Source organism: Papaver somniferum, chromosome 6, assembly GCF_003573695.1.
Source record: "Papaver somniferum cultivar HN1 chromosome 6, ASM357369v1, whole genome shotgun sequence".
In the NCBI taxonomy this organism is placed as follows: Eukaryota; Viridiplantae; Streptophyta; class Magnoliopsida; order Ranunculales; family Papaveraceae; genus Papaver; species Papaver somniferum.
In genome coordinates this window covers 128422255-128429753 of record NC_039363.1, presented here as the reverse complement: position 1 = coordinate 128429753, position 7499 = coordinate 128422255, and the positions used below count along the sequence as shown (strand labels likewise).

Below are 7499 nucleotides of genomic sequence, written 5' to 3'. Positions count from 1 at the left end.
CCCATGAAGCGTGACAGTTGCTGGAGTCAAAGAGTGGGGAAGTGGAAATCGTGTTAAAACTAGTTGCTCATCGTGCAGAGACTTGGTTGATTTCATACCCACTACTTTTCTAACTCCTCTAACTGCTTGCACGACTTGCTCACATTCTCATCGTGTGTATGAACACACGTGCCGTAGACCACCAGACCAAAACTCTAGTTGATATCCCCCATGTGACACGATTCATGTCTCGTGATTGTGGAGTCTGCAAGGAAGACGTGTATTTAGTTAGTCAGTTGTTGACTTTATGAGACGATAAGTCCTTGTATTGCTGAGTCGAACGTGATTTGCAAATGTTCTAAGACTCATGAATCGAACGTGTCTGTTGAGACAGAGGTATAATTCTCGAGTAAATGTTGATAGTTAAGGTGAGAAAATGTTGCTGATTTGTTGAATATTGATAGTTGAATCAATATCCCTTAGTCTGAGCAAATATTGCTCATCTGAACAAATGTTGCTCGTTCGATGAATTGTTGGTAGCAGGACCAAAATAAAATATTAATACTGGTAATTGAACCAAGTATAATAATTAAGATGTTGATCACGGGTCAACATAAAATTATTAGCGTTTGAATATGGAGTCATGAACCTTGGATTCGAAACCCTAATTTCGATCTCATCAATTGATGATATATTTAAAATCAACCACGAAGTGAATGAGGGACCGGATTTATGGGATGATGAATCGATCATGAAGCTCCCAGATGCTCGTGTGAGCAAATGCCAAAGTCTCTTGAAGACCAGTTGGTGAAAATATGATTAAATGCTGATTTAATCATTTATTAAAATAATGCTCCTCTGAGCCTTAGGTGATGAAACCTAATCATGAAGAGATGAGGGACCGACCAAGGGGTCATGGAACCGGCCCTGGTTGGTCGTGGGATCGATTGACGTTCATTTGATGAAATTCCAAGTTATTTGGAAGAGTTTGAACCCAATATTAACAAATTAGGTCAAATTATGAAAACATATGGGACCAGCTTCTTGCAAGCCAAAGAGCCAACCTTGGTCGGTCAAGGTAATATGCTCATGTCACCAAATTTTTTGTGTCTCAGTCCTAAGTATTTTGATATTTTCTGATGCACGTTTGAGCAACATTTTGAGAAAATATGAAGAATTCAAGGTTTTTGCTCTAACTGAGGAAACTTCATAAGATGAAGGAAATAATAATAATAAAATAACGAATCATGAAATGTGGGACCGGATATGCTAGAGCATGGCCGGCCGGTCAATAATCCCGGTCCCATGACACTTTTCCTAATTTTATATTATTTTCATGATTTTAGGGAAATATCATGAAATCAAGGAGTTTGTTGAAACTAAGGAGTTTCCTTGAAGTGAAGGAGTTTTCATGAGATGAAGGAAACCACAATAATAATAATAATAATAATAATAATAATAATAATAAAATAAAGGACATGTGGGACCGACCATGGCTAGGGCATGGTCAGCCGGCTAGTGGTCCGGTCCCATGAGTCTTCCCTAATTTTATATCTTTTCCTTGATGTGAAGGAATTATCATGAAATCAAGGAATTTCATGGGGTGAAGGAAATAATAATAATAAAATAATAATGAATGCAAGGTGTGGGACCGGCCACAACTAGGGCATGACCAGCCGACTAGTGAGCTCGGTCTCGTGACACCTTTCCTAATTTTTATTATTTCCTTGATCCGGAGGAAATACCATGAAACTGAGGAGTTTCCTTAAAATGAAGGATATTTCTTCAAATGAAGGGATTTTCATGAGATCAAGGAAAAATAATAAAACATGATAAAATAAAGAATTAGGCATGGGACTGGCCACGACATGATTGGACGGCCGGTGGACCCAATCCCCTAGCGCCTTAGCTAATATTTTTTTTATTATTATTTTTCTTCCTATTTTGCATAGGTTCATCGTTCCTTCGTGTTTTGGAATGCTCGTTCGTGCATTCAGGTGCTCGTTAGTGCATTATTGTTAAATACACTTGCACCATTTTGGTCGGGGCTTACTCGATAGCGGCTCATATGCCCGTACGCTGAATATTTATCACTAACCCATGGAATTCTGCTGGGAAGAACCATGAATTGAAGTAATGAAATATTATGAAGAACGTAGAATATTTTCTAAGGATTCAGTTAATGAATCTAATGATTTAGAAATAATTAATTGATTTCTCTATAGTAGCACGATCGTCTAGGAGCATTAATTATTCAAGAATTGAGCGATATGAGCTTGTTGAAGCGTCATATTTATTTTATATAGTCAGGGAAAACATTGTTACATCCTGAAGACGTTATTGCTCTATACTAGCAGGCAAGTTGTTTAGGAGCCGTCCAATTGTTAAGATTCTATATGCATGTCGTTTATATAGTCAGGGAAAGCATTTTTACATCCTGAAGACGTTATGCTCTATACTAGCAGGCGAGCTGTCTAGGATCCGTCCAATCGTTCGATTCTATATAAAATTGATTACTGAAATTGCTCAGTATTCATGAGATATGTCGTTACCTCAGTTGAGAGACTGCATATTCACGTATGCTCTGAGAGGAAATAAACTCAGTCAGAGACTCTTGCGGCATGAGTTTTCATGTTTCAATGAGAGACATGAGCCTTAATACTCATCTGATTGCTGGATCAGGAATATGTACAATTATGGTTTTACGATTTTAGCCTTTGTCGAAAATCCACCATCTACAGTTGGATAAATTGGCTAGCAATCGGCGGGCTCGGTTCACGAATAATGGTCAACTGAGTTTGGTAATCTAGTAGGATTAGCGAACTCGGTCCACGAATCGTAACGCCACGACTCGTTAACAAGCCCTACGGTTGACAAACCGTTGTACCAACTGTCCCAACAATGTTTAGCAGATGCGTAAGACTTATTATTTTAATATGTTTAGCATTGCTAGAAATCTCTTAAACACTTCTAAGACTTCACTGATCACTTGAACACTTATATGTATGAATCATGATTAATATTTTAGGTGTTTAAATGAACATCAAATAACTTTTAGTTCTTTGGCTATATATTTTGCCAAACCGAACAGTCATTATACATGGTTGAGTAACCGAACCTATGTGTATAATATTCTATTGTAGTTTGAAGACCTAATTTGTTTGCTTAATTCTCAAGTTATTTTAGATTGACTTCAAGCTAACCCTGATCTTTGAAAACTATAACTAGAGCATCTATGTCAACTGAGAAAATCAATCCATGACACTTTGTGATATTTAAACACTTCATAATGAGGCATACTTGTTTAAGATTTGTTAGATCCTTGCGATTCAAAAGGAACGTAGGCAACCCTTAACCCTTGACTTAAGTTATCTGGGTTTGAAGAGTGCAAACCAATTTTAAAATATAGACATATTATATGCTCATCTGCCAAATTGAAGGTCGTGTTAGATAAATCCCGAGGCTATGAGTATTTCTGCTAATCTTTAAACACGAGCTATAAGTTATAATCACCCATTCCTTAAGTCTAAAAGAAGATTTGTGGTAGGGATGAGCATGGTTTGTATTGGTCTGTTTTTTGTTTCATCTACACTGAATCCATTATTGACGGATTTTAATTTTGGCATCCGCAGCTGGTCCGACATCCAATGTGTTGAATGTGGATGATCCAATGGATTACTTCCATAATTAATATTTAAAATATTTTTTAGCTAAAATCACTTAAAATTCCATTACCGTTCCCGTGATTATTGACATTAATTCAAATACACACAACCTTTACTCACTTATCAAATACCAGTAAACAAACTCATCGATTTCATATAATTATAATATTTTTGGTTTTATCTAATACTCCATCCATCCCGCCAATGTCAAACATAAATAATAATCTAAATTTCAATGCAAAAATAATAATATCATAAAATTTGTATACTTTCAACTAAGTTACCAACATCAGCATCAGTGAATAAAATAAACATGCCTAGACAAAATGACTATGTCCTTAGCGGATGTGGATGTCCAACGAATATTTGACTCCGTCAGCATCCAATCCATTAGGACACCGGTCAGACATCAGCTCGCCATAAAACGGATGGCCGGTTGGAATCAGCGGATTCAATCCCTAGATTTTGTAGTTAGGGGCCTTTGGCCATGAGCACCCAATTAATGGATTGGATCATGTTATTTAGCCACCATATAATAGCCCAAACCGGTGTCTGTACTGTACGAGAGAAAGAAAACCCTAGAAATTGCATCTAGGGTTTAACAAGTAAACTGTAGTCGCCTATTTAAACCATTTTCATTCCCATCTCTCTCTATACGATCTTTTCCTGTAAAACTAGGTCTTACATCCGGGGCTGCAAGTTCTATTTTTCTTGTTCTCAAATCTTGTTCTCTTAGGAATTCAAAGGTTTGTGTTATCATCGATTGTGAAGTTTTGTTCCTTTTTCTTATTAGCTTTTGTCCAATATTGCATCTATTTACCTACTTCTAATGTTATATTCATGGCATCTAGAAGATCAAACTGATGCATAAATATAGGTTGGCTTACCAGCTCGCTGCAGAAACTATTTCTATTTGCTTCCAGAGTCAAATGGTCCGACCTAAATTTCATTATATTTTTCCATCCCTTATTTTATGAGATTTGAGAATGGCAAATGATGTAAACACAGTTTTATGCTTAACCCTGAAATATTATGTGGACTTTCACTCCGCTTATTATCTGATGCCATTCATTCAATTTCATCTGCTTATCTTAATGTTTAGCAGAAATCATGATTTGTTTTGATAATTAGATATTTAGATCCCAATTTTCTGATAATTTTATGATTGTTAAGATCCTTAGAAATGGGCAAGTGAATTTCAATTGTGTTGAATAAGAACATCTCAAACTTACTGTCTGATGCCTTTAGGATATATAAAGTTTCTGAATTTGAACATTTATATGTCTTTAAAGTTATTATTATGATTTCTTTGGTGTTTGTATTTGAGAAGTGATAGAATCTGTAGCTGAATGCTCTAATGGATTAATAAATCTCTATGATGAGAAACAGCAGACGGGCGGTCTGAAATGATGCCATGTTGACATGTCTGTAATCTCCACTCGTGGAATTTTTCTGAGGGTTTTTTAATCTACAACATGATTCTGAAAATGGATTGTTCTTTGAGATTTTTTGATTTAAGTATCTCTCAATGATGAAGTAAACTCCTTTATAACTATGTCTATGTCTGGACATCTGAGATTTTTGTCTATGATTAAACCAATGCTACTCTCTGAGCAAGATTTTTTGTTGAACCCATTCTAAAGAAGGTTTTTGGTTTATTTTTACTTCCATTTCTGGTTTATTTTTACTTCCATATGTTATGATTTGAGTTTAGTTCTAGTTGTATACTGTGAATGTGCATTGAAACAAAAAAGTATTGATATAAAAAGGACCAAGCAGTGTGGTTGAGTTCATTGTTGAATAATGACAATTAGCTGAATAAAGTTATAAAAACCCCAAAATCTTTGACTGTATGTAAAAGAAGCTAATGAACTTCCTCAGAGAAAAGATTTGTTATCTGAAATCTGAATTGTGACTCCATAACTCAGCTCAATTATGTTTATAAAATCCTGACCGAAGTCAAGATGTAGATGACTTGCCACTTAAAAAATTCGTATGCACCAATGTTTTTCTAGAATTTTAATTTATGAAGTACATCCTGCCTAATTGCATTGTTGGTAAATCTGTTTCTTTTCACTGTGCATATGTATTGGCTAGGAGAAGTTAACTCAGTTATTCTCTTAACAGAAATAAAATTAAATCTCATATGTTTTTGTTGCAATTTCTTGATCATTGTACCTTTGAGCTTACTAATCAAATAATCTACTTATTGCGATGGTTTTACCTCTAAAAATTCTGGCTACATCTATTGTATCTGAGTTTTTGTTAGATTATGAGTAAATGTTTAATGTCTAAGTCTTCGATCATTAAATTGACTATTGCAGTGATGATTATTACACAGCTTTATGCCAGTTCTGCTTCAGAAAATTCTTGATAGAGAAGCTGAAATATCTGAGCCTAATTTTGTTTATCTTTTTGTAGATTCATGAGTTGAATCAGCTTGTTAATTGTGAAGCCTGTGATGATGTTATCCAATTAGTTGAGAATTTGAGATGTAGTGGAACTGAGACCCTGTTTACAGGGAGAACCCCTTGGGGAAAACTATATTCATATGACATTAATGGATCTAACCGAGGCGTTATGGCATTTTTCATACTGAAGACTGGAACAACTCATATAGTTTGTGGTATCATGTTTTGAGTGTGGACAGTAAGCCAACTTATGTCCTGTTAGCTGGTGTGTTCGGGTAACTTGTGGACATGAAGACTGGGACAACCCATATAGTGTGTGTTGTGTATCAGCTTCTTCTTTGGTAATCAACGAGATGGGAGTTATATGACAGCACTATATTTTCTAATGCAAAACTCTTGTCCTACAACGTTTACTTAAGCTTTCATATCAGCACTACATTTTCTAAGTCTTGGTCAAAAATCTGACTAACATGGTAATTTAATTTTGTTGTTTCACTAACTTCACTTAGGATTGTATTATTGTTGTAAGCATATGCTGTTTATTTGTATGCGTCCAGATAAACAGCATGCGTTTAGATTCTTGGCCCAGTACTAGAGGGAATTGCACATAGTGGGCGTTGATGCTGCAAAGTATCCAATTACTTTCTGTTGTTTGTGTTCCCTGTTTATTTGAGTGATGACAAAATTATGAACCCTGAATTTGGGCATATTGAAATCTTACTAGGCATACCGCATAAAGACAAAAAAAGGTTGTGAAATAGCAAAATCAGATTACCCTTCATCCAAAACTTTTTAATGGCAAATCTGCCTTTTACATATTAGTGTTAGTAATATTGATTAGTGATTAAATATTTTGTTTAGTGATTAAGATAATTTTCAGAATTATAAAGGTTGATTAGATGATTTTTTGGATCATGGTTCGGTGAAACAAGTTGAGGTTCGGCTCACATCTTTGAGCCGAATCTACCAATTGATGAACGGTTCGGTTCACTAATTGATGAACGGTTCGGTTCACTGAATCTGTTTACTGCATGCGCCGAACCTATAATTTTCAATTCCAACCCTTTTGCTAGACACTAGTTCTGCTTATATGAAAGTTTCATAGTAAGCCGAACAACATCCTGAATAGTCCAGAAAAATAATAATTACTGGTTCGGCTTATATTTCGAAAATCGTATGAGCGGAACATCAATTTGTTATTTTTTGGGTTAAAATTTTGTTATTGGTTCGGTACATATTGAGAATATCGTAATAGCCGAACCTCGTAAATGTGATAGGTTCGGCACATATTATGATTATCGAATACGTCGAACCCCTATGCATCTCTATCTGTGACTAGGTTCGGCTTGAAATTTCATGAAATTTCAAACCGAACTGTTCATATACACTTACAGGAAGTTTTTGTGAAGAATCGTTCGGCTAAAAACGCAACTCAGCCGAACCC

At 35.5% G+C, this 7499-nt stretch overlaps 1 long non-coding RNA gene, 2 other non-coding genes and 2 pseudogenes across 3 annotated transcripts; all 5 read left to right on the top strand.

The window, feature by feature from the left end:
- The first annotated feature begins 4217 nt into the window (after positions 1-4217).
- Positions 4218-6665, top strand: LOC113289255. Its single transcript, XR_003330940.1, has 2 exons — positions 4218-4390; positions 6066-6665. It is a non-coding gene; the product is annotated as an uncharacterized LOC113289255 (long non-coding RNA).
- LOC113292244 lies at positions 4630-4713 on the top strand. The gene has a single exon (XR_003331737.1). It is a non-coding gene; the product is annotated as a small nucleolar RNA R16 (small nucleolar RNA).
- LOC113292230 lies at positions 5962-6046 on the top strand (annotated as a pseudogene).
- LOC113292239 lies at positions 6099-6221 on the top strand (annotated as a pseudogene).
- Positions 6330-6436, top strand: LOC113292276. The gene has a single exon (XR_003331761.1). It is a non-coding gene; the product is annotated as a small nucleolar RNA snoR97 (small nucleolar RNA).
- Positions 6666-7499: the final 834 nt, after the last annotated feature.